This window comes from Chiroxiphia lanceolata, chromosome W (genome assembly GCF_009829145.1).
Source record: "Chiroxiphia lanceolata isolate bChiLan1 chromosome W, bChiLan1.pri, whole genome shotgun sequence".
Lineage (NCBI taxonomy): Eukaryota > Metazoa > Chordata > Aves > Passeriformes > Pipridae > Chiroxiphia > Chiroxiphia lanceolata.
The window spans coordinates 10,415,700-10,440,806 of record NC_045670.1 but is presented as its reverse complement, the minus strand read 5'-3'; the positions used below and the strand labels follow the sequence as shown (position 1 = coordinate 10,440,806).

Sequence of the window (25,107 nt, the reverse complement as noted above, 5' to 3'; positions counted from 1 at the left end):
CTGCCACAGCACACACAGGAGAGAAAACCAAAGATGTAATAAGACACTGGCTCAGTTGTTTTGCTACCCTTGGTACCCCAAAACAAATAAAGACTGATAATGGACCAGCATTCATCTCAGAAAAGGTAAGAGATTTCCTGTCAGATTGGGGAATTTCACATCACAGGAATCCCACACTCACCAACAGGACAGGCAATTGTGGAAAGAGCACACCACACACTGAAAGAAATGTTAGCTAGACAGAAAAAAGGGGGGAACCTGTATAGCCTGCAAGAGCGTCTGTGGAAAGCCACATATGTTATCAATTTTTTAAATTGTGACAGAGCTGAAAGAAGTAAGTATGAAAGGTAACATAGACCTCAGGCGTCCGCCTCTCCCAAACCACCGGTCATGGTTAAAGATTTAATTTCGGGACAGTGGACGGGACCCCTAGATCTTGTGACTTGGGGGAGAGGTTATGCCTGTGTGGCTACAGGAAAAGAACTTAAGTGGATTCCTTCCAGGTGTGTAAAACCCTATTTAGGTACACAACCACAGCAGCAAGAACCAGAGTAACGCAGAAGTTATAAAAGAGTTATGTTTATGTTTCAGGTTTACATTAAGGGATGACCAATGTGGTGAAAAGCAGTCTGCAAAGTATCTATGCATGTGTGAGTATGAGTGAAAGACGGTCATCGATGAATGAGCGAGTGAATGAATAAGAGAGTTGTTTGAGTGTACAAATATTAAAACACAAAACACCTCACAAATAACACTACCTCCACCACAGGGTCACTTTAAGAGAATTTAGTTTTGCTAAGCTTAGCCTGTTTTTTAAATAAAGTTGAACTCCCCAGTTATTTGAAACCCTCAGATTAATAAAGGTTATAAGTTTATACATGGTTGGACTAAGGCCCCTAGGTTAATAAAGTTATTTCTCCAAGTTGCACTACCCTTTAGGAATATAAGAAGGTTTTAAAAGGTTTACAATAGAAGTATAAGAGGCCAAGCAAGGGATGTGCTGGGTCATTGCAAGCTTTGGTAGTTTACAATATACTGTGCTGATTGTTTGCACTGTTGTTATTACACTGTTTTCGTGATCTTCTTATATAATTGCGAGGGGGGTGATGTAGGAGGCCTGTCCAAGGCACGGGGGATGTGTCGGGGCAGAGAAACCCAAAGGAGAATGCGTCTAAATGGATAACCCTATTGGTTAGAAGGTCACATGATATCAGGGTGTAAAGGGAAGTGCCGAATTTTAAATAAACCTCTTTGATTACCACCTCAGAAGAGCATACATCCTTCTTTATTACATAAAGGCTTAGTGTCACGTGGTTCCCACACACGCTGGCTCATGTTCAACCAACTGTTGACCAGTACCCCAAGGTCCTTTTTCACTGGACCACTTTCCAGCCATTCTGCCCCCAGCCTGTAAGTGCTGCAGGGGCCAAAGTGGTCTTGTTGAACCTCATACTGTTGCTCTTGGTCCATTGATCCAACCTGTCCAGGTCCCTCTGCAGAGCCTTCCTACCCTCCAGCAGATCGACACTCTAACCCAACTTGGTGTCATCCGCAAATGCGGACAGATTGGATCTAACTCCACCTAGATTCCTCTCTGATAAGGAGTTCAGAAAGCAAGGGGGTCCTGTCTGCACCTCGTGTCTCAACATGAGGGCTTCTCTAAAAAACTATGTCTGAAGCTCCCATTCTGCCCATGATACCTCTACATCATTCTTAGTTTAAAGCTCTCCTCTCCAGGTTGGCCTGCCTGTTGACAAAGATGCTTTTGCACTACTTTGCTAGGTGGATCCCATCTCTTCCTAGCAGTTCTCAGTCCACAAAGTGGGTCATAAAAGTCAAACCCCTGTCCATGACACAAGCTGTACAACCAGGTGTTGACCTGCAGGGTCCATCAGCTCCTTTCCAAACCTTCCCCCTTCACCAACAGGATAAATGAGATGCAACCTGGGCCTTCATGCCCTTGGTCCTCAATTCCCCAGAGCCATGCAGTCATTCTTGATATGCTCAAGGTCTCCCTTGGTTGTATTGTTATCTGTTGGATCAGGCTACAAGCTGAGTGTTAAACAAGATAAGGAAAGAAGCAAATCCTGCAAGGTGGGATAGTGGGGTTTTTTTCCTTACACAAATGATTCAACTGTGATAACTCCCCTCTGAGGAAGCACCAGGGCATTCATATGTAACCTGAAGGTATTCATCTCTGCTGATGGGCAGTAATGGGTCATAATGGATGTAACTGATGTAATAGGCAGCTGTAACTTCTTTGAAGGTGTCAAAGACTCCCAAAATGTCCAGTATTACATCGTCCAGTGTAACGGTCCCCGTCCCGGCATGGTACCAGGGCATTTCCACCTAGCCTAAACATAATATAATCTAGGATGGACCGTGTGTTGGGGAAACTTTTCCCCACCACTTGATGGATCCATCACTTCAACCAAGGAACATTGAAATTGCAACAACCAAGTCTCAAGATCTACAGGTGAGGGAGGGAGCCACCCCGGATCATGCTGCCGCTTACTCCCCCCACCAAGACACACTGTACCCGCACCACCATTGCTGGGGGTTGGCATAAAGGCAGGTAATTCCTGATTCGGATGATAAAGTTTCCCAGGTTTTTCTTTTTGATTTGCCTCTGGGGAGACTGTGTGGTTTGCAGCACAGGAACTGACACCATTTTGGTTTTTTGTCCTAGGGGGCCAGGTTATACTCTGCCTTTGTTGGTTAAACCAGTTCCTCTGCATTGTTGTATTTTATTGCACTTTCTTTAGTAAATTGTAACTCTGACTTGTACTCTCTCTTGGTATTTCTTCCTCTGCTATCAAAAGGAGGCAGTTGAGTGGGGTTCATTTCTCCCACCAGTTTTCTTTTAAACCAGCACAACCTAACAATACTCTAATCATGAACATCTGCCTATGTATTACAGAAAATATGGTACCAAAGTTAAATAATTTCCCACTGTCATACTTGTAGGCTGCTGTAGAAATCACATTTACCAACTCCCAGTTTTATCATCTGATCACAATGATTCTGACAAGTTGTGGGAACTGTTGACTATCACGAAGTTTCAATACAAAATATTATTGTCCAAAGAAGCAGAAGTCACACTAGGTCTCAAAGGAGACAAATGCTAAAGACAGGGAGGCAAGCTGTAATTAAGAAGTGACTTAGTATCTGTTGGTAAGGAAAGTTTGTTTTTCAAAAAATTAACTATTTTACTATTATGGTAAAGTGATGCATCATTTCTTAATTAAACAAGAGAACACTATTACATCTGAAAGGTGGACTAATTATTTTTAAACCATTAATCAATTTTTTTAAGAACTCTGCAGTAATAATGTAGTCCCTTTGCAGGAAATAATTAAGATGGTTTTATTACAAGCAGGGGTTACCTCGTGCCGGGGCACCTGGGAGCGATTTTGTTTGAAGGACTGGGGAGCCATTTTGTGGTTGTGGACTGATGGACTGCTTGTGGTTCTGCTTGAAGGTGCTTATTGCTGCTGCCTACCTGCTGCTACATACAGTTCTGCTTGAGATTACCTATTGCTGCTCATTGTTGCCTAATGCTGCTTATAGTTCTGCCTGCTTACTGCTACTTATTGTTACTTACTGTTCTGTTTGCTTATTGTTACAGTGCGAAGGCGAGTCGGGAAGAATGTAAGGTGGTGAGACCAGCCTGGGCTCACTGCCAGGGAACCATGCGGCCAGGGGCAGGGAAACAAACTGATAGGTGGATGAAGACAACCAATGGACTGTGCCAGAAGGCAAAGATTGCCTTTTAAGGAAGAAAAGAACGAGGTCTGGCATGGGAGGAGCGAGGGAGTGGTTATGCTAATCAAAGGGTCTTAAAAGTACTCGTCCCTCCCATTCAGGGGTACTTGAACCTGGTCACAAGTTTGGTGCACCCAGTGCGCTGTTAATAAAGTTCTTTGTTTCACTTTATTTGACCATCTCCGAAATTTTAATTAGAGATATTTCTCACACCTTTGTTGCTAACACAGTAAGATTTACCTTAACCATAATCTCCTTATTGATACAAATATAGTCTCCTTTTAGTTAATCTCAGGAAAACATTTCAGAAGTGCTCTAATCTGATAATTTGTAGACTGAAAGTTGAAGTGGATTGCTTAGGAGCCATTTTTTTATGTTTTACACAGTAAAAAGATGGTTGACAGAGCCAATTTGCAGAGCAACCTCTTCTCTCTAATTACTGCTATACTAACATAAAAGAACAGTCCTAGGAAGTAGAGAAATCCATTTACTCAATTTAAGTAGTGGATTTTTCTATTACCTTTCATGTTAGCCTTGCTACATTCCACCTGTCACCCTCATTTTATGAGGGCAATGCTCTTTTAAACAGTTTTGTAACTGTAATAAAGGCCCACTTCAAAATCTTTCAAAGTAGACTAAGGACATAAAAAAAAAACCATAGCCAATCTCACTAATTCCTGGTAATGTATTGTAAAATCAAATTATTTGCTAAAAGGTCTAATAAATCTCCATCTTCAGGTGTAGAAAATAACATATCCTCTATTTCTTCTAGCATGAGACTTTAGTGACTGTTCTCTTAGAATCATAGAATCATTAAGGTTGGAAAAGACCTCCAAGATCATCAAGTCCAACCATTAACCTAACACTGCCAGGTTTACCACTAAACCATGTCCCTAAGCACCACACCTACATGGTTTTTTAACACTTCCAGGGACAGTGATTCTACCACTTCCCTGGTTGGCATGTTTCAATGCTTCACCACCCTTTCAGTGAAGAAATTTTTCCTAATATCCAATCTAAACCTCCCCTGGTGCAAGTTGATGCCGTTTCTTCTTGTCCTATGGCTTGGTACCTCAAAGAGACTGATCCCCACTTTCCTACAACCTCCTTTCAGGAAACTGTAGAGAGCAATAAGGTCTCCCCTTCAGGCTAAAAAAACTCTGGTTTCCTCAGTTGCTCCCCATAAGACTTGTGCTTCAGACTCTTCACCAGCTTCGTTGCCCTTCTCTGAATATGCTCCAGCACCTCAATGTCTTTCCTGTAGTGAGGGGCCCAAAACTGAACACAGGATTTGAGGTGTGGTCTCACCAGGGCAGAGTAAAGGGGAATGATCACTTCCCTAGTCCTGCTGGCCACACTAATACAAGCCAGGATGCTTTCATAAAGACATGCTGACTGGGTAGGTAGTCTTCTGACTACTCACTCTGCAGTTGCCCTAGCTAATGTGAAATTTATTTTAAGAAGTATTTTGTTGGTAGCAGGAAATGGACTGACTCAAATGGACAGATCTTATTTAAATCAAGATAAGAATTTTTTTAGTACTCTTAACAGGAAAATAGATTTTTTGGGTAAACTGTCCATAACACTGTGCCTGTATGTGTGTATTTGTAAACATGTATATAATTGGAATATGCATGTATGTGTATAGTTGGAAAGCTTAAATCTGATATAACATGATGGCATGGAAAAATTCGGGGTGGATAATGTTATGGTTTAGCTAAATGAAGAAGATTGTCTTGTTGAATTTTTTCATATCATCATGTGGTTTTGGAGAGCACGAGTGTAAGGGTAGATACCCTTCTGGAAGAATTTGTAATGAGGAGTTAGGACTTTTTCACTTCGGAAGTCTTTCCTGCCTAAGAGTTCCTTTCTCTAAAATAGTTGGATGTTTTTCTTTTCCATCTCCTTTTGCATTCTAGAGAAAGATGCAGGTTCTCTTTCTCTGTTATGTGCAGAGATAAACAGATGTTACAGGCAGGTGCAGCAGACAGGGCCTGGGGGGGGCTCGGACAGAGAAGATAAGAGGCCTGGAAGAGAACAGGAGGTGTGTCTTTCTCAGACCCAGTGCTTTTTCCAGCACTGGTGCAGTTTTTCCTTGTAAGTCTATTGTTCTCAATTTTTGGAATAAATTCTCCTGAACTTCCACTGTCTGGCATTTTTGGGGGTACCTGTGTGTTATCTTACTTCTCAGTGGGGGTGTCAGAGACTGAAATGGTTAATAATTTACTCATTTGTTGCCTAAAGAGACCGCTGAGAAAAAGACTTCAGGCCAATTTAGTGTATAAGATAAAAAGAGCGGGTCCTTTAATCAGGCCTTAGGTCCAGGGGAATACACGACGCACACACACCCAGACAGTGGTTCTATGATTTTATAGTAAGGTCCATCCAATCCCAGATCTATCCAGCCCCCAGTCCTGCCCAGTTATGCCCCCCGACACGACCCTTCTGGAATTGGGTTTGGGGTCTTTGGGACCCCTTCTTTCTCACCTTCATCTTCTTCACAGCACGTACAGTCCTTGGAACTCCTCCAAAGTTCTGAGCTTGAAGGTTGCTTTATCTGTGTGATATCTCCTGGTCCAGGCCTAGGGTGTGATGTTCTTAAACAGAGGTGTTTTTCTACAATTCTACCTTGAAAAGAAGACTAAACACGCTAATGGAATTTAGAGGGATTGATAAGAAATGGGGTAATAGGGTTGGGTATGTGTAAACTACTATGTTAAGGTAAGGGATACAATGCAGCTACATTAAAATCTATATTTACTACACAACTACTTCTAAAATCTACAAAAGTTAAAAAATCCAAAAAGCTCTGAGGCATCACATTCTAGGATTGCCAGGGGACTTTTGCAGGCTGGGAAGAGGAGGTTGCTCACCCAGCGGGGTCCATCCCCCTGCCAGTGCTGTTGAGGGGTCGAGCCCTAAAAAAGGCGGGAAGAACCATTTCTACTGTGCCCTTCACATGAACACTGCGCATCTGACCTGGGCTGTCAGAGACGTTGGAGGCTTGTGGCATGGTCCGTCAAAGCCCATCTCCCCACCAATCCTGAAAGGCGGGAAAAAACCCTTTTACCATGCCCCTCACAGGAACTCTGTGCATGCCCATAAGATGTTGGAGGCTCATGGCATGGCCCATAACACTATCCATGGTAAAACTCTCTGCCCCAGGCAGGTACAAGGCATTCTGGAAGTATATAATGACTCATAACTTCTTTGAGTGTGTGGGCTTCTGTGGCAGTTTGAGCCACATTAGAAATCCAAAATCCAATTTCCAGGCTTCCCCCACCCCTTCCCACAATTTATTTCAACACCGAAGAGAAAACTTTTAGGCCAGAGGCTTCTATAGGGGAAGGGGGAAGCATATATACATTTTATTTACACAAATAAATACTATACAAGCTAAAAGTAACTATATATATATATATTACACTTCTATCAGTCCCTTCGAAGCTTCTCCCTCAATTAGTCCAGGAAAAGCCTTTTCAGGCTGATAGGCAACCAGTCTCTCTCTCGTGGGAGTGTTCGGGGGCCCTGAACACTCCCCCACCAACCTTCAGATGTTTGCTGCAGTTCTTTCTTCTTCATGAAGTCCAAGAAGATAACTTTGAGTCTGTCCTCTCATACCTCATTTCATAGGTTGCTGTAGTGTAGTCAGTTTATCAACATATGTGTCCTGGAATTTCATTCCTCCTCCAGGTTTTCGGCTGTCCTGCGTTTAAATCACTGTGAAGGACATCCTCTGGGCCTCTCTCCGGTCCGTCTCTAATTTTACCTGGGGTGTTTCTCTTCCCCTGTCACCGAGCTGTATTTAACCCGTCCACTTTGGCTCTGCTCCAACGTTGAGCCTTAAAATCCACCCCCCACCAGCCTCAATGCAGTGGGGGGGGAAAAAAGCCCCCTAGCCTTGGCCACAGGCAGTTCAGTCCAGTTATACACTGTCCCAAGCATCCCGCAACTGCGGAGGGGGGAAGAGGGCCTAGCCTCCTCCCTCTTACCTCTGGTGTTGTGAGTCACGTCCCTCACAAACACTCCAAATGCTGCCTCTAACTCCGGTCTAGGTAGAGTTGGGGGGCCGCAGGGCTCCCATTCCCCCTCCGAAGGGGGGAAGAAGGAGGTCCAGCCACCTCCTGGCCTTCTACACCTACACGCAGCAGCAGACACCAACAGAAAATTGCCAACAGCTTCCAGTGTTTGTGTATATATGATTTTTTTCAACAGAAGCGAACAAGATGAGTGGTGATTGGCTCTCCAGGGAACACTTCCCTGGCACCCAATCACCTCTGAGCCCCCCAGCTCTCAGGCGGGCCAATCTCAACCCATTACAGCTTCCCTCTCCCACCCCCAGCGGATCAAGACCATCGCTTCTACAACTATCAAGTTCCATCACTGGATCCAGTGGGTGGTGACTATATACCCTTATCCTTTCTTTCCCTTACTCTCCCTTACCCTGTCTTTCCCTTTCTCTCCCTTATGCATTTTCCCTAAAGGTTATCTTTATGCCATATTGCTATAGATGATAGATATAGATGATAACACCCAAAATGACAACATACCTGTTTACCTTTAAAACAAAATTGTTCTAAAATAAACCCCACATATATATGTTTTCAAACACTGATTATTTATTCAGTGTCGTTTCACTCTAATCCACCCCAAGGGATTTATTAATAAGAACCTGGGTTACTCCCCCCTTTTTCTGGGGCAGGTCGCAACAGGGGTACACCTCTACTCTCTCTCCGCAGGGAGGGGGTGGAGAGGTATGAAGGGTCCTGCCAGGAAATACTGCAAGAACTTAATAGCATAAAACTTGCTAGCAGGAATGGAACTCTCTCTATCTGGTTCCGGGGGGGGGGGGGTGCAAGGGCAGGAGCAGTCGGGTTGCTCTCTCTCTCTCGTCATGATTTGGGTCTCTGGCCATTTGCCCCTCCTACTGTTGCTGCTCGACTGGGTTGTACCTCTGTGCCATAGTGCCTATGCCACAACAGCTATCCCTGCCGCCCAAAGTTGTGCCACTGCAGCAGTCTCTGCCGCCTCCCCACTGTTCAGAGTCGTGTCGTTTCTTTGCCGCTCTGGTAGCAGCTGCCACCGTTGCTGCCATCCACACATTCCAGTTCTGTAGCTCCTGTGTTGGATAGGAGCTCTCCCGTTGCCATGGTGACCATCATGTTCTGAGGGCTGACAGTGCCTCTGATGCCTGCAGGTCTGCTCCGGCTACATTGCGATCACATGACCCTGTCAGACCTTGCTGTGACACAGAACTGAAACAGTGGGTTTATGTGATGTTTTTTCTGTTATTGTTTGGGTTTTGTTTTGTTCTGTTTTGTTCTCTGTTTTTAGTAAAACTATTATTAATTTTCATACTTCACTTGAACGCCTCGTAATTTCAAAAATTGTTGTAATTTGGGGGGGTGGGGGAGTGTTTCTATTCCATCAGAAGTCCTGCCTCTGATTTGTCAGTAAACCAAGACAGATGATGGGAAAAAATATGCTATTTCACCCAGTGACTGCAAGGATATTTTAGAAATACTACTGCATACAATCTGAAGTCTCATAGGCACTATACCCCCAACTTAGTTGCCTGTACCTTTCTGCCATACCACCAAACCTCTTTTTCTCCATCTCCACAAGTTTCCAGTGTCATAGATTTCAGTTTCTGCCTGTCTACTGTCCTCTTATAGTTCATGCTCAGATTCTTTCTCACATCTAGTCACATTTTTCACTTTAACTCTCCTGTCCTTTCTCTTCTTTACACCTCCACATACCCAAATTTCCTCTTCTCTGTCTACCTGACCCCTAACTCTTGCCTCCCTCCTACACATCTCCAACTTTTGCTTCCTATTCTGTCCACGTACCCAAAAACTTGGCACTGTCTTCTGCCCTTACACAACCCCTTTACAAAAATGTTTTGCTACATCTTTGATGCTTTGATTTCCTCTATCCTCTGTGTTTTTCTGTTTTCTGTAAATTCAGTTCTCCCACACTGCAATTACCCATTTCTCTCCCCTGGGGTCAGTAATTTTTACTGTCTGCAGGGTAGGAAAAAATTCTCCCATCTTAACTGGTGTACTGAGAGAATGCCACACACAGTCAATGACAGTAATTACAGGGAAGTCCTAGTCTGGACACCCTGGACATGGGTGTGCGCCTATGCACTGTGAGCACCTTGAAGGCCTTCATTAAAGAGCTGCTATCTTATCTATACTAATATTGTTTGGATATTTTTTCTTCCATTTTAGGCATCAAAATATCAGGAAGTAAATATAAAATAATTAATCTTTTTTAAATTTGTTTAAAAAAGAAAAAGTTATGCCATTCAAATGCTTTCTTAGGGCAGAAACTCCTCTGCTCCCACTATTGTCTTCTCAGTCATCACTCAAAAGCCTTAAGCAAGGAAGAAACATGATGGAAAAGTGCTGCATTCTGGTAATCTCTATCTTGTGAAATTAGCAACCTCAACTCTCTTCAGAATTGTAAACTAATATTCTTACAATTCAAGTAAGCAAAACATGTAAAGTATTAGCATTATGCAACAAGAAAGTGAGAAACTGGAAGACAAGATTAAATTCTTCATAAGTCCTTGAAAATGAGGTACTTGTTCTTGGTAATATAACTAGTTCTGTATATTTATTTTTTTAACCTAAACCAGATTTTCCATAAAATGGTACTCTCTACCCTTATTGAAATTAACAGTTCTTAAAAATATATTTCAAAATAATGGCATAATTCGAACCTGCGCAGTGGATTTTTTAGGTGAGACGCAACATGCGCAGAACTGGACCCACCCTTTAATCCTAAGGTTCATCTGCCAGGGCCAAGCAAGCTTGGACGGTGGCAGCGAGGTCCTCAGGACAAAGGTTTAATTAGAGTATCCTTCTCTTAGATGGATAGCCTTACAGGGCTAAGCGAGCTCCATCTGCCCGGGTTTGGAGTTAGAGTTGTCCTTCTAGGATGACTGCCAGAAGGCTAGCGAGCTCATCCTGCCCATGGACATATTTTATCTGACCCTTCGTTTTTGACCTGTCTGGCATGGGAGACCCTACCGAAGGCACGTACCATCGCCAGCATAGCTCACAACTGCATAGGGGTACACAGGCTTCTTTCCCACTGAAACGGTTAGGGCAAGGCTTTCACTCCCTACTTTTCTGCCACCCATCTATACTCAATTCCAGGGAAATACCCAGGGAAATAAATCCAAAACAAACCGAACTTGGGCAGTAGCCACAGGTGAGCCAAAAGCAAACTGATCCGGTCCCCGCACTCACCCAGGGCTCGGGTACCTCCCATGGCCCCAGCCTGGCCAAAACCCCCCAACCCCCCAGAAGAACCCACTATCCACTCTGACCTTATCCTCCTCCCACCGTGTTTCCACAGATCTTCCCTCGCACTGCTCACTTGTGACACTCCATACAGGACTGCCCCACCCGCCCTCCTGCCATTCTGAGGACCCCCACAGCCCGCCCGACACCCCTCCCCTCCCCCAAACCGGACCGGCAAACCTCTGTGTGCTCCGAAGCTCCCCTTCTCCTCTCCCACGAGGGTGCAATCCCCGCCGGCGGCCACACAGCACGCCCGGCGGATGCCTGGCATAATTATTATTTTATTTAGTACTGCTATGAATTCTGTATCCAAACAAGCATTAAACAATATTATTATGATTGCTCTAATATTACTTATAAATGTTCAGTTAGTAGGTTAAATTAGTTGATTTTAGTGCTTGAATAGTGATGCCTCAGAATTTTTAGGATTTTTAGTTTTTTGTAGATTTTAAAGTAGTTGTGAAGTAAATATAGATTTTTAGTATAATTGTATAGTCTCTCACACTTTAGAATGGTAGTTAACACTCACTAAACCCTATTTCCCCATTTCATACTGAGTTTTCTAAATTCTTTAGGCTAGTTTAGGTTCCTTTTCAAGGCAGAACTGTAGTAAACACCTTCTGTTTAAGAACATTTGCACCCCAGGCCTGAACAACAACATACCATCATAGCCAAAACAACCTTCAAGCCTGGAACCTTGGAGAAGGTCCAAAGACAGTATGTGGTGTGAAGAAGGGGAAGATGAGGAAGAAAGGGGTCTTGGGATCCCCTGACTCAATTTCGAAGAGGCATGCAGGGGGCAGATCTGGGGAGGATCTGGAGGGTGGATAGTTCTGGTAGACAATACTATTAAATTGTAGAACCACTGGACACAGTGCGTGCCCCTTTTCTGTACTCCCATGGCCAGAAGGCCTTCATTAAAGACCTGCACTCTATCATATCTCTACTAAATTAACCTGGTGAGTTTTTTTGCTCCTGATTTTTAGGCAACAATAGAATAACGTATTTTTGTGGGTTGGTTTCTGGTTTTTTTTTAGAAAAATAATTTATATGGGAACATGAATGGATTATGGCATTAACTGTACTTCACTAGTGATTGTGAGCATATTATATCTTTTAAACCAGAGAGCATCCTGAATAAGGTCTATTTTGTATTAGAAAGGGATAACAATAACAGTGAACTACTTTACTAGGAATACAACTTATATTACAAGAAATTTGTTCTGCAAATATAAATTTAATAACCCCTGAATGAAAGATAGTACACAACAATCAAATTTTTAGCTGATATTTTATGTTGACAAAACCTTCTGTTGTAAGTCTAGTCCAATTGTTGTACTTTCTTAATTTCCATCAGGGACTAATCAGTGCAAAGGTACAAACTCTGGATTAGGGGGTTCATGAGTGAGAGACTGTTGAAAAAAATATCTCAGGAAAATATGCTTGTCATGCTACACTAGGCACCCACTACTGGTCATTTTCAGGGACAGAATACTGAATTATATGGACCATCAATCTCACCCTATACAGTTTTTTTAGATTTTGGTCATAAAACAAAGAGTTATAAAAATTTCATGCACTTGCCCTACTATTTCAACATCAGTTAATTATTTTTTTATATATATTAGTTCATTTTGTTTACAAATGGTTTTCCACAGGTTGGAGGTGTGGAAAATCACATTTCGTGTTTACCACATTGTTTATACATTTTTAGTAATGCATTCTGAGAACTCATAAGGAAACATGGTTGGAAAATTCTTATTTTAAGTAGAAGAGTTGTTTACTAATGCAGAAGTATACATGATAATGCATTGTTTAAAAAGCGTCAGACAAAAACTCAGCATTGAGCAAAATCCTTTTTCTCCTCCATAGCTCTTATTCACAGTTGCAAATAATGCTACAAAATCCAGCATGGTCATCTATCTTGTAATGACTGCTTATATAGAACCAGTTGGTTCTTTACATATGCAGGTTACAGAAATTAGGATATGTATATGTAAAAGGAAGGTATGCTCCTAACTAACGGATAAATGGAGAAACTACTACAATTAGGCCTGTACTCACCAAGTTGAATTTAGTGCTGTGGGAAAAACTGGGTTCAAATTATGCTGAGACACACCATGTGTTTTTTTACTGGGGAAAAAAAAATAAAAAATGAAGTTACCACCACCATTAGAGTCTATTTTAAAAATATGGTAATATCTTGCTACAATTAAGATATAAACATTATTACTATACAGACGTTATTTGTGCACTCATCCACAGAAGTACAGTCCATATTTTAAGCCCACAGAGGAGCGGGTTTTCTGGCAAAACCTTTGACCCTGTGGAGGACTCACACTGGAGCAGTCTGTTCCTGAAGGACTGCACCCTGTTGAAAGGACCTGTGCTAGAGCAGATTGTGAAGAACTGCAACTTGTGGGAAGGACCTATGTTGAAGAAGTTCGTGAAGGACTTTATCCTGTGGTGGGGACCTCACGCTGGAGCAGGGGAAAAGCATGAGGAGGGAAAAGTGGCAGACACAACACGTAATGAACTGACCACAATTCCTGTCCTCCACCCCCCAGCACCTCTCAGTGGAGGAGGTAGAAGAGTCAGGAGTGAAGTTGGGAAGAAGGTGGGGGTGGGAGGAAGTAGGCGAGGAGGCAGCAGTAGCTACTGAGGTAAGTCTGGGGCTGAGCATTAGATCGAACTGTACAGGGGGTTTCCAAGCTCAGGGACACCTGGTCAGCAGCCCAGAACCCCGTCAGGTAGTGAATAGACTCATGATTGAGGTTGGGACCAACAATCATTCCTTTTGTAGGAGGTGTGCTGTTGTTGATGAGCTGTGTAGTCAGGTGAAGGAACTAGGGGAGGAAGTGAATATGCTATGCAGTATTCGAGAAAATGAGCGAGGGATTGATAGGATATTCTCAGAGATGCTACAGTCTCAGGAGCCTTAAACCTCCATTGTAGTGGAGATGCAGGTGGACTTGAAACCCTGTCGAGTAGTTAGTCAAGGGTCTGTTGAACATGGAGACTGGAAACTGGTTACTGCCCATATTAGGAGGAAAGTTCCTCCTTCTGAAAACTTGACAATGACAAGCAGGACTGGCACCTTTTACAACAGGTATGAGGCCCTGGAACTAAAAGGACAGTCAACTGATGAGGTGAGGCTGGGACAGAGGGGCCACCTAGGGCAACACAGTCTGCCCCCTGCATCATGACCTCCTCTGTTAAGAGGAAAAGAAGGGTAGTTGTAATAGGAGATTCCCTTCTAAGAGGAGTGGAGGGCCCGATGTGCAGATCAGACACAACTCTGAAGGAAGTCTGCTGTCTCCTAGGAGCTTGGGTAAAGGACATTACTGGAAAACTCTCCAGTCTAGTAAGGCCCTCTGATTACTATCTGTTATTGGTTGTTCAAAATTTTGGGGTTTTTGACCATGGGATGATCTATTCAACACTTGGTCTACTGACACCTGATTGGATGCATCTTTCTCAGAGGGGAAAAAGAGTTCTAGCACAGGAGCCAGCAGGGTTCATTGATAAAACTTTAAACTAGACCGGAAGGGGGAAAGGGACTGTCGTGGGAGCAGTGGAAGGCTTAGACAAAAGTTATTAAAGAAGCCCTGCTGTTGAGCCATGAGGTGCAGAAAGGACCCCCTTGCTTTCTAAACTCCTTCTCAGAGAGGAACCTGGGTGCAGCTGAATCCAATCTTAGCCTCAGATTACATCAATGATTTAAATTTAAGGAATTATAGAGGTATGATTAAACTACTTTGTCCCGCAGGTTTTAATGATGGCAAATCAGATATATTTATATAAAATGAATTATCTATTATGGTAAATGAACAGACAAATAAACAGACGAAAGATCTTAATCAGAATTATTTACTACACAGTGTAAAAGCTAAAAACCTACTAGTAGAGTATAATATAGCATAAAATAGCATAGTGTACTGTATCAAAGTAATTATATTAAAGCAATTGTATCAAAATTAGCAAAAGAAACAATCATTACATAGAGATTGGTATAACTCACCACACGATGATAATGGGCGGATCTCTCACTTAACCCCTGGGGAGTAACCATGAAGTGGCGTCCCTGCTTCAAGGGAGAACTCCACACACTCCAAAAAAGTATGTGGAAGAGTCTGCCATATGAAAGTTGGACTAGGTTTTTATAGTTATAGTGATGGACTGCTAGTCATAGATTTACAGGTGAGCAAGCAGCTTATCTGTCAAATCCTACTTCAAAAAGCAGGATATGTGTTTGAAGTTTGGTGAACCAGGCTGTTTTTAGCGTAATTCAACACCAAAACAGCACCTTGACACCAGCGGTAACTCACCACGGATAGCTTGCATGATAGCTTGCATTGTTTGCATTTCTCTGACTGGATTCTAGGCCTTATCGGGATAGAACATCCTGCCACAGTCCCCTCCTTGACTGCAGTCAATCATCTTTACCTCATGAAGTGGTAATGCAGCTACTTCTTGCCTCCATGCTATAAAAATATCCACTGTATATGTGTGTGTTATCATTAAGTATGTTGAGATACATCAAAGTCTAACTTACTGTCTTGACTCATGTAGTTTAAAAGGGTGTTGGTTATATTATAATTATACATTACACTTAAAATTTATACTTGAAGTTGTTATAAAAATCAGTCAGAATTTAGTTAGCAATATTAAACAGAGCATAATATGGAATGAATTACTGGTTTTTGCAAGAAACATTGTTATTTCAATTTATGGATTTTTGGAATGGTTAGTATCCTCATGTTGGGCTAGGTACTACGTTCATATATGTCCTGTCATCGTGGTTAGGTTTTGCGAACGAAGATTTGGGAATGGTTCTACACACATTTGCCACAGGCGCGCTGGTGGTTAAAGAGGTCAATGCGAGATAGACAAGATCGGTTGCAAAAGGTACAACAGAAAGACTCCTTGGATGGTATCGGCAGGACATGATTCTTTCTGTGTTGTCTTTTCTCTTCGATGGTGATCCTGCATGCGTTCTCAAAGGAAGAAGTAGCGTTATAGATAGTGTGTACCCAGACCTCCCGATTGGAGGCCAGGGTAGACCAACGATGAAGATCAATGTGGCCAAGGCTGAGATGTTGCTTCAGGGAGTCCTTGTATCTCCTCTTTGGGGCTCCTCTCTTGCGGCACCCAGTGGCAAGTTCACCATAGAGCACGATCTTGGGGAGGTGGTAGTCCTTCATCCTGGAGACATATCCTGCCCAACGCAGCTGTGTTCTCAGCAACATGGCCTCAATACTCATAAGTGCTGCCTGTTCTAGAACAGATGTGTTAGTTACATAATCTGACCAGTGGATATTTAGGATTGTACGGAGACAGCGCTGATGGAAGTGTTCTAGGAGTCGCAGGTGGTGGCAGTAAATGACCCATGATTCAGATCCATATAAGAGAGTAGACAGCACTATGGCTCTGTAAATACTGATCTTTGTACTTTTCTTCAGGTGTTTATTTCGCCATACTCTTTTATGGAGTCTTCTGAAAGCTCTATATGCCTTTGCTAACCTGTTGTCTATCTCTCCGTCAATCTTACCGTCTGAGGAGATGATGCTACCTAGGTAATTAAACTGCTGGACTGATTTGAGCTCTGATTCACAAATGGTGATATGGGGATGATGGAAGACTTCCTGAGGTGCCGGTTGATAGAGAACTTCTGTCTTCTTTAAACTGACTTCCAACCCAAAAAGTTCAGCAACCTCAGCAAAGCAGGATGTTAAATGCTGCAGAACTACTTCTGTGTGAGCGACGAGAGCAGTGTCAACAGCGTAAAGTAGTTCCCGGACAAGATGATCTAAGGTCTTAGTATGGGCCTTCAGTCGCCTTAGGTTGAGTAGGCTTCCATCAGTACCATATCGAATGCAGATACCATCTTCTTAATCGAGATCTGCTGTGACCCTTTGGAGCATCATGCTGAAAAAGACTGAATAGGGTTAGTGCAAGAACGCAACCTTGTTTCACACCACTGGATATTAGAAAGGGCTCTGAAAGTGCATTGCCATATCTGACTTGGCGACGCTGATCCTCATGGAGTGAGATGATCATTTTAAGGAACTTGGGGGGACATCCTAAACATTCCAAAATCTGCCATAGACCTTTTCTGCTCACAGTATCAAAAGTCTTGGTGAGATCAACAAAGGTTACATGGAGACTTTTGTTCTGTTCCCTACACTTCTCTTGCAGTTGTCTGAGAACAAACACCAAGTCTGCGGTACTCCTGTTGGCTCTGAAACCACATTGGCTTTCAGGAAGAATTCCTTCTGCTATAGCAAGTATTAGCCTGTTCAAAAGTATTCTTGCCAGGATCTTTCCAGCAATGGAGATCAGAGTAATACCATGGTAGTTAGAGCAGTCTGATGACTGCATCCCGAAGGTCTGATGGTAGTTTGCCTAGTTCCCAACAGCGCACCACAAACTTGTGGAATTTAGCATGGAGTGCTTGGCCCCCGTACTTCCAGACTTCAGGTGGAATACCATCCACCCCAGTTGCCTTGCCAATTTTCACCTGCTGAATGGTCTTAAGAGTTTCTTCCATAGTAGGGGCAGTATCCAATTCATTCTTCACCAGTTGTTGTGTAGTGTACTGAATTGCTGAGTCTTGAACTACATGGTTGGTACTGAAAAGAGTATGAAAGTGTTCAGACCGTAGATTCAGAATGGAGGTTTTATCTGTCAGAAGCATTTGACCATCTGCGCTGAGTAGAGGGCTTTGGACCTGGTATGTAGGTCCATATGCTGTTTTCAAGGCCTCATAGAATCCTCTGTGATCACCCGTATCTGCGCATAATTGAGTTTTTTCAGCTAGATTGATCCACCACTTGTTCTGGATGTCACAGAGTTTCTGTTGGAGCTTGCTGCATGCAAGACAAAAGGTTGCTTTTCTTACATGACAGGATTGCAGTGCAAGGTGTACTTGGTGAGCAGATCTCTTCTTCCTCAACAGTTCCTGGATCTCTTGATTGTTTTCGTCAAACCAGTTCTTCTTGAAGGAGAACCCTAAGGATTCTTCAGAGGACTGCAGGATGCTGTTTTTAATATGGTACCAAAGTGTTTCAGGAGAGGTATCTGTAGAATCTGTGGAGTGGTTATCAAGTCTTGTTTGAAGATTAGCCTGGAATTTGTTTCTCACTGTGGTTGATTGGAGACTGTTAACTTGGAGTCTCCTCCTTGGGATACTGTCCCTTTTAGGTTTGAATTTAAGATTGAAGTTAAGTTTACAGCGCACCAGTTGATGGTCTGTTTGGCATTCTGCAGTAGACATCACACGGGTATGGTGGACATCGGGGACATGTCTCTGTCACACCAAGACATAATCAATGAGGTGCCAATGCTTAGATCTGGGATGCATCCAGGTTGTCTTCAGATTATTTTTCTGTTGAAAGATAGTATTAGTGATGGTGAGCTGTTGCTCTGCACAGAATTCTAGCAGAAGGCGACCATTATCGTTGCAGTTTCCAACACCATGCTTACCTAATACTCCTTTCCAGGTTTCAAAATTCTTTCCTACTCTGGCATTGAAATCACCAAGGATAATGATCTTATCATCTGCAGGAACCTTTTGGGTAAGGCAGCACAGGTCAGTGTGAAATTTATCTTTTTCGGTAGGGTCAACTTGGAGAGTTGGGGCATATGTACTAAAGAGGACAACATGTTGCTTGTTGTGTAATGGAAGGCATAGAGAGATAATGCGATCAGAATGACCTGTCGGCAGATTTTCAAGTTTAGGAACAACAGAGTTTTTAATCATGAAGCCAACTCCTGAGAGATGCCTTTCGGTTCTGGGTTTACCTGACCAAAAGAGTGTGTAACTGGCACCATGTTCTCTAAGGTTGCCTTCCTCATGGAGACGAACTTCACTGAGAGCAGCTATGTCGATGTTGAGACGTGATAGTTCATGGGTAATAAGGGCAGAGTGACAATCGAAACAAGCCATTCTACCCATGATGTTACCAGCTTGTGTAGATCAGGAGTTTTAAAATTGTAGGAAAGATGCGATGCAAACCAGGATCCAGGAGAAGAGTTCATGAAACCCATCTTTTTGGTGACAGTGATTGAAGGAGTTCAACAGATTGGTTGGTGACTCCCTTCACTTTCACTCGTGCTTCTTAATACAGTTCTTCAGTGAAGTTCAGCATTAACAAATATAAAAATTCTACAACATAATAGCCTGGTTACCTCAGGGGAATCAGAGGTGTAATGAAACTCAAATCATTCCTACCTACTCAGCATATTACTCCAGTCAGGGTACTTTGCTCTGAGGAGGTAGGAGGAGGTACACAAACCTGATTCCATAATCATATGAATTCAGGGAGGAATCTTCTCCACCCACTGTGGTAAACAGAGAGAAGGTACAAACATTCCAAAGTAATGCTTGTGGAAAACTCATATACATACTGCAAAACTATTGAGACAAAACATATTATTAAAAAGAATTGTTACCTAAAATTGACTTTTAAAGAAACCTCTAAGACTCAATTTGTGAGTTTTAGAAGTCAGGCATTCTTTTATTATGATGCGTTGCATGATCACAGCACATCAGGTGCCCTGGGAATCAGTTCACCAAAGTGCACACTATGTCAGCATTACATGATTTTATTAATGTTTCGTTCCCTGCATTCTTGTTACATATTCATGACATTTCCCGACACTAATTAGCATATACATATCCTTATAAGGTCTCTGAGGGGCTTCATTGGGGGTCTCTGGTGATCGTCTGTGTCTGGAGCCCCCAAAGTTCTAAGTGGTCACCTTATGAACTTCTTCAGGACAATTCACCTGGTTATAGAGTAACTTGGTGTTGCTTGGCTGGCTGCCTCAGTTCCCTTCTTTGTTGTTTCTTTACTTTGCTTGGTTAGTCCCTTTAAATCACTTGGCTCAGATATATGTAGTTTCTGTGGTAAATTCCATTGCAAATACTATTAGTTCTTGTTACATCTCTAAACCCTGACACAATCGAAAACTTATCTTATTCAAATTATCTAGTACCTTAATAATACTGATCAAGGTTCTTAACACTATGTAAACAAACTTAAGTTAGAGTAACTATCCATCCTTTTGAGGTCTTTTTAGAAAAAATGGTTTTTGTCAGATTTACACATCCCGTTACATCCTATTTTGCAAATTTGAAATAAAATTCATATACCAACCATTAATGTCAGAAATATGATAATTATGCCAATCAGTTTTCTTACAATCACACTTAAATTTGGAATCCATGATGTTATCCAGTCAAATATATCTTCCCCTTGATTTTTTGTATTTCATGAAAGATTCTGGTGTTCTTTCTCATTTCTTCCAAATCAATCTGAATTCTCAAAGTCAGATCTGCCCATACACAGCAACTGGTGTTGATGAGTGTGCACACACCACCTCTGGAAGCCAAAAGCAGACCTAGAGCCATTTGACCGACTACCTTTGAAAGGTTGGTAATTTCTTGTTGCAAAGTGCTAATTGCATCATTTGTCCAGTTTTCTATTTGTTCGATAACTCTGGATATGTTCACTATAGCCTTCTCTAATTCAGGTACTCCTAACCATGGTAAGAATCCTCTCACAAACTTGTGGAATCCAGAGGACTTCTCAGTTAATAGATTTAAAATTAATTTGTGTCATGTTATAAAAGATCGTAGATGTCCTCTGGGTAATTCTGATATATCAATGACATCTACTTTTGGTACTACAGCTCCAATGGTGCATATTCCTTGCCACCCAGGGGGTAGAGTTTTTCTAACTTGACCTCTGCAAAGCCAGTAGTATCCCATATTATGTGGAATAGGTCACCAGTGTGTATTTAAAATGCCTATTCCTGTTACATCTAAATTACACTTGGTATAATCTCCTACAATTATTCCTTGTTTACAATTAGGTGACTCCATTTTTCAGTGAGAAGCTACTCCTGGTCCCTTTAGGCATTTTTGAACACAGGAGATCTCAATGACTGCTATTTCCACTGACAGGATTTGTGCATCTATGGGGGTTTGGGCTGTTTTTTCTTCTAAAAGAAACATCAGAGGGAGACCATTGGAGAATATGTTCGGTGTTGGAAGTCCCATCATTTGAATGCTTGTATCAGAATGAGTGGGAAACTGTGAACAAATCCAGCAGTTACTGCTGTTTGTTATAAGTGTCACTGCCTGCATTAGCTTTAGGTGTGAATTTTTCTTCCAAGGGTCAGGTAGCATTTGCTCTATGTGTGTTATATTAGAGTGGTCCTTAGGAAAATGGAGGTTGGTGGCAAGACCGGGGCAACTCTTTGAAGTGCCGGCACAGGGGTTGCAGTGGTCTTTTCCCTCGGCAACTACACCCAGGAACAAGAGAATGAGTTCCGGAAGCACTGGGGATTTTACCCCATCTCCTGAGTTCCTGCAATGCTAAACTTCAGGGGCCCACCGTTCCTGCAGGTCCCGAGATGCTGGGGACAGTCCCTCCCCGGCTCAACTCAGCTGGGGAGGGGGGGGGAGGGCAGTCCCCCATGCCCTGAACCACGTGGTGGTATGAAATAATTCACCAAAAATCTTTCCTATTTAACTGAAACTACAACATTATCCACCCTGAATATTTTATACCATCAAGTTATATCAGATTTAAACCTTCCAACAATACACATACATATATATATATATATACATATTCCAACTATGTACACATTTACAAATATACAGGTACAGTGTTATGGATAGTTTACCCCAAAATTAGGTCCCTTTGGGTTATACACTGTGTTTCCCCATCTTTCTGCATTCCCTACTAAGTGCAACCTGGTCCTTGAGCAAAAACAATCCCAAGAATGGGTTTGCCTTTGCTTGAGGCAGGACTAATCCAAACCATTTTCCCTAACATACATCTCAGGTGCACAACGGGGACTTTATCTCCATCTACAGTGTGAAGGGGTTCTGACTGGGAGGGGTCAGCTTGGTTGACAGAGCCTCTAGTGTTGACTAACCAAGTAGCCTTTGCTAGATGTTGATCCCAATGCTTAAAAGTCCCCCCACCCAATGCCTTCAAAGTAGTTTTCAACAGTCCATTACACTGTTCAACCTTCCCAGTGGCTGGTGCATGATAAGGAATATGATATACCCACTCAATACCCTGCTCTTTAGCCCAGGTGGTAACTAGACTATTCTTGAAATGAGTCCCATTGTCTGACCAAATTTGCTCTAGGGTGCCATGTCAACACAGAAATTGCTTTTCAGGGCTCAAGATGGTGTTCCGGGCAGTGGCATGAGGCACAGAGTGCGTCTCCAGATATCTGGTGGTTTCTTCCACCATGGTAAGCACATAGCATTTACCTTGGTGGGTTTGTGGCAATGTGATGTAATCAGTCTGCCAGGCCTCTCCATATCTATACTTGGTCCATCTCCCACCATACCACAGCGGCTTTACTCTCTTAGCCTGCTTGATTGCAGCATGTTTCACAACCACGGATAACCTGAGAAATACTGTCCAAGGTTAAATCCACCCCTCGGTCTCGTGCCCACCTATAGGTGGTATCTCTTCCCTGAGGACCTGAGGCATTATGGGTCCATTGAGTTAGGAACAAGTCTCCCTTCTCCTGCCAATCAAGATCTAAGACACTTTGATTTTGGCAGTTCGGTCTGCCTGTTCATTGTTGCGATGTTCTTCATTTGCTCAGTTTTTGGGCTCATGTGCATCTACATTGTGTGTAGGCGAACGTCAGGATTACGAAGCCTGGAAAGAACAGTTTTAGAAATGGGTCCATTACAGCAACGGCTTCCCGGGATCAAGTGAAGCAGAAAAACAACTACTTGTGTTTTCTATTGTACAGGTTCTCCCTGAGTTGTGTAATTTCCCCGACCCACGCGGCCCCTTTTGGAACCATATTGCCTCCCCTTCCTGATCGCGGACTCCACCCCTGCATAAGCAGGATAGGCTGTTTCACCCGCCTCTCCCCAGTCCCTGGTTCTGTTACTGGAACACAGTCCTCCTGTATCCCCCATTGGTCAGTAGAGTCCTCAAGTCACTCCCTTCCCCCCCGGACCTTGGCCCAATCACCTCCCTTCTTCTTGCCCTCCCCCTGAGCCCATATAAACCACAGGAGTTTCGAAATAAAGGTCTTTTCGCCTTGGGACACAGAGAGGAAACTTGGTCACTCTCTCCTCCTGCCGAAGGGGGACCATGCAACTGAGTTCTTCTCCAGGAAACCTCTAGCGGAGAGTCCACAATCAAGATCCGTTAATTGTGGACTCTCACAATCAGCTTCTCTACCCAGGCAGCGATATCGGAAACCCAGATGGGTTTCCCTTTATGTTGTCAATTGGTCTTCTTCCATCTGTCCAGCCTCCCCCAACAGAGCATTGGCCACCATCCATGAGTCAGTGTAAAGTCTTGGCCACTTCTCTCATCCGGCAATATCCAAAGCCAGAGCTCTAAGCTCTGCGACTTGACTTGATCCACCTTGTCCTTCAGTGGCTTCTGCAACCCGTCGTGTGAGGCTCCATAAGGTTGCTTCCCATTTCTGGTTTGTTCCTATGATGTGAACCATCAGTGAAAATAGTGTAATGCTTTTTGTCTTCTGGCAGTTGGTTGCATAGTAGAGCTTCCTTAGCACGTACCACCTGTTCTACTTCCTCTTCATATGCCATCCTCTTCATTCTTCAGCTCCAGAAGCCAAGTGGTTGGCCTCGAGTCTCCCCAGGCACCTACTGCCAGAGGCTCCAGGAAGGACCATTTTCCCCAGCTGCAGAGTAGAGCACATTCTTCACCTCTGGTCGTGTCCTGACTGGCCCAAGGGCTACAGCATGGGCAATCGCCTGTTTCATCTGTTCAAAGGCTTGTTGCTGTTCGGGGTCCCACACTTCTTGCGTGTTACGAAGTAGAGAGGACTTACAGTCTGGCTGTATTCTGGGATGTGCATCCTCCAGAAGCCTATGGCACCTAGGAAAGCTTGTGTTTCCTTCTTGCTGGTTGGTGGGGACATTGCTGTTATCTTGTTGATTACCTCTGTCAGGATCTGATGGTGTCTGTCCTGCCACTTCACTCCCAGGAACTGGATTTCTCTGACAGGTCCCTTGACCGTACTCTGTTTGATGGTAAAACCAGCTTTCAGGAGGATCTGGATGATCTTCTCTCCTTTCTCAAAGACTTCTTCTGCCGTGTTCCCCCATACAATGATGTCATCAATGTACTGCAGGTGTTCTGGAGCCTCACCCTTCTCTAGTGTAGCCTAGATCAGTCCGTGGCAGATGGTGGGACTGTGTTTCCACCCCTAGGGCAGGTGTACTGCACACCCCTCCAGGTGAAAGCAAACTGTGGCTGGCACTCTGCTACCAAAGGAATGGAGAAAAGCGCATTAGCAATGTCAGTGGTGGCATACTACTTCACTGCCTTAGACACTAGTTCATACTGAAGCTCCAGCATGTCTGGCACAGTGGCACTCAACGATGGGGTAACTTCATTCAAGCCACAATAATCCACTGTCAGTCTCCATTGGGCTTATGCACAGGCCAAATGGGGTTGTTGAAGAGTGAGTGAGTCTTGTTGACCATCCCTTGGCTCTCCAGTTCACGGATCATCTTACGGATGGAGATCACAGAGTCTAGGTTCGTGCAGTATTGCCCACAATGCACTGTTGTGGTGGTCATTGCCACCTACTGTTCTTCAACCCTTAGCAGTCCCACAGCAGAAGAGTTCTCTGAGAGGTCAGGCAATGCATTTAACTGTTTAGTCCCTTCTGTCTCTACAGCAGCTATCCCAAAAGCCCACCAATGTCCTTTTGGGTCTTTGAAATACCCAGGATACATGGAGCTGTCAGAGACTGAAATGGTTAATGATTTACACATTCTAGGATTGCCAGGGGACTTTTGCAGGCTGGGAAGAGGCAGCTGGACCCATCCCCCCTGCCAGTGCTGCTGAAGGTGTCAAGTCCTGAAAAGGCAAGAAGAGCTATGTTTACCAGGTCCCTCACAGGAACTCTGTGCAGGCCCAGGAGATGTTGGAGGCTTGTGGCATGGCCCGGGACACTGTCCATGGATATAATAACTCATAACTTCTTTGAGTGT

At 43.4% G+C, this 25,107-nt stretch overlaps 2 long non-coding RNA genes across 2 annotated transcripts; one reads left to right on the top strand and one right to left on the bottom strand.

Annotated features, from left to right (window-relative positions):
- Window positions 1-2,257: 2,257 nt before the first annotated feature.
- LOC116780050 lies at window positions 2,258-25,107 on the top strand. Its single transcript, XR_004354293.1, has 3 exons — window positions 2,258-2,268; window positions 14,562-14,571; window positions 24,992-25,107. It is a non-coding gene; the product is annotated as an uncharacterized LOC116780050 (long non-coding RNA).
- Window positions 5,188-7,525, bottom strand: LOC116780066. Its single transcript, XR_004354309.1, has 3 exons — window positions 7,314-7,525; window positions 7,191-7,194; window positions 5,188-5,200 (listed from the first exon to the last, which is right to left on the bottom strand). It is a non-coding gene; the product is annotated as an uncharacterized LOC116780066 (long non-coding RNA).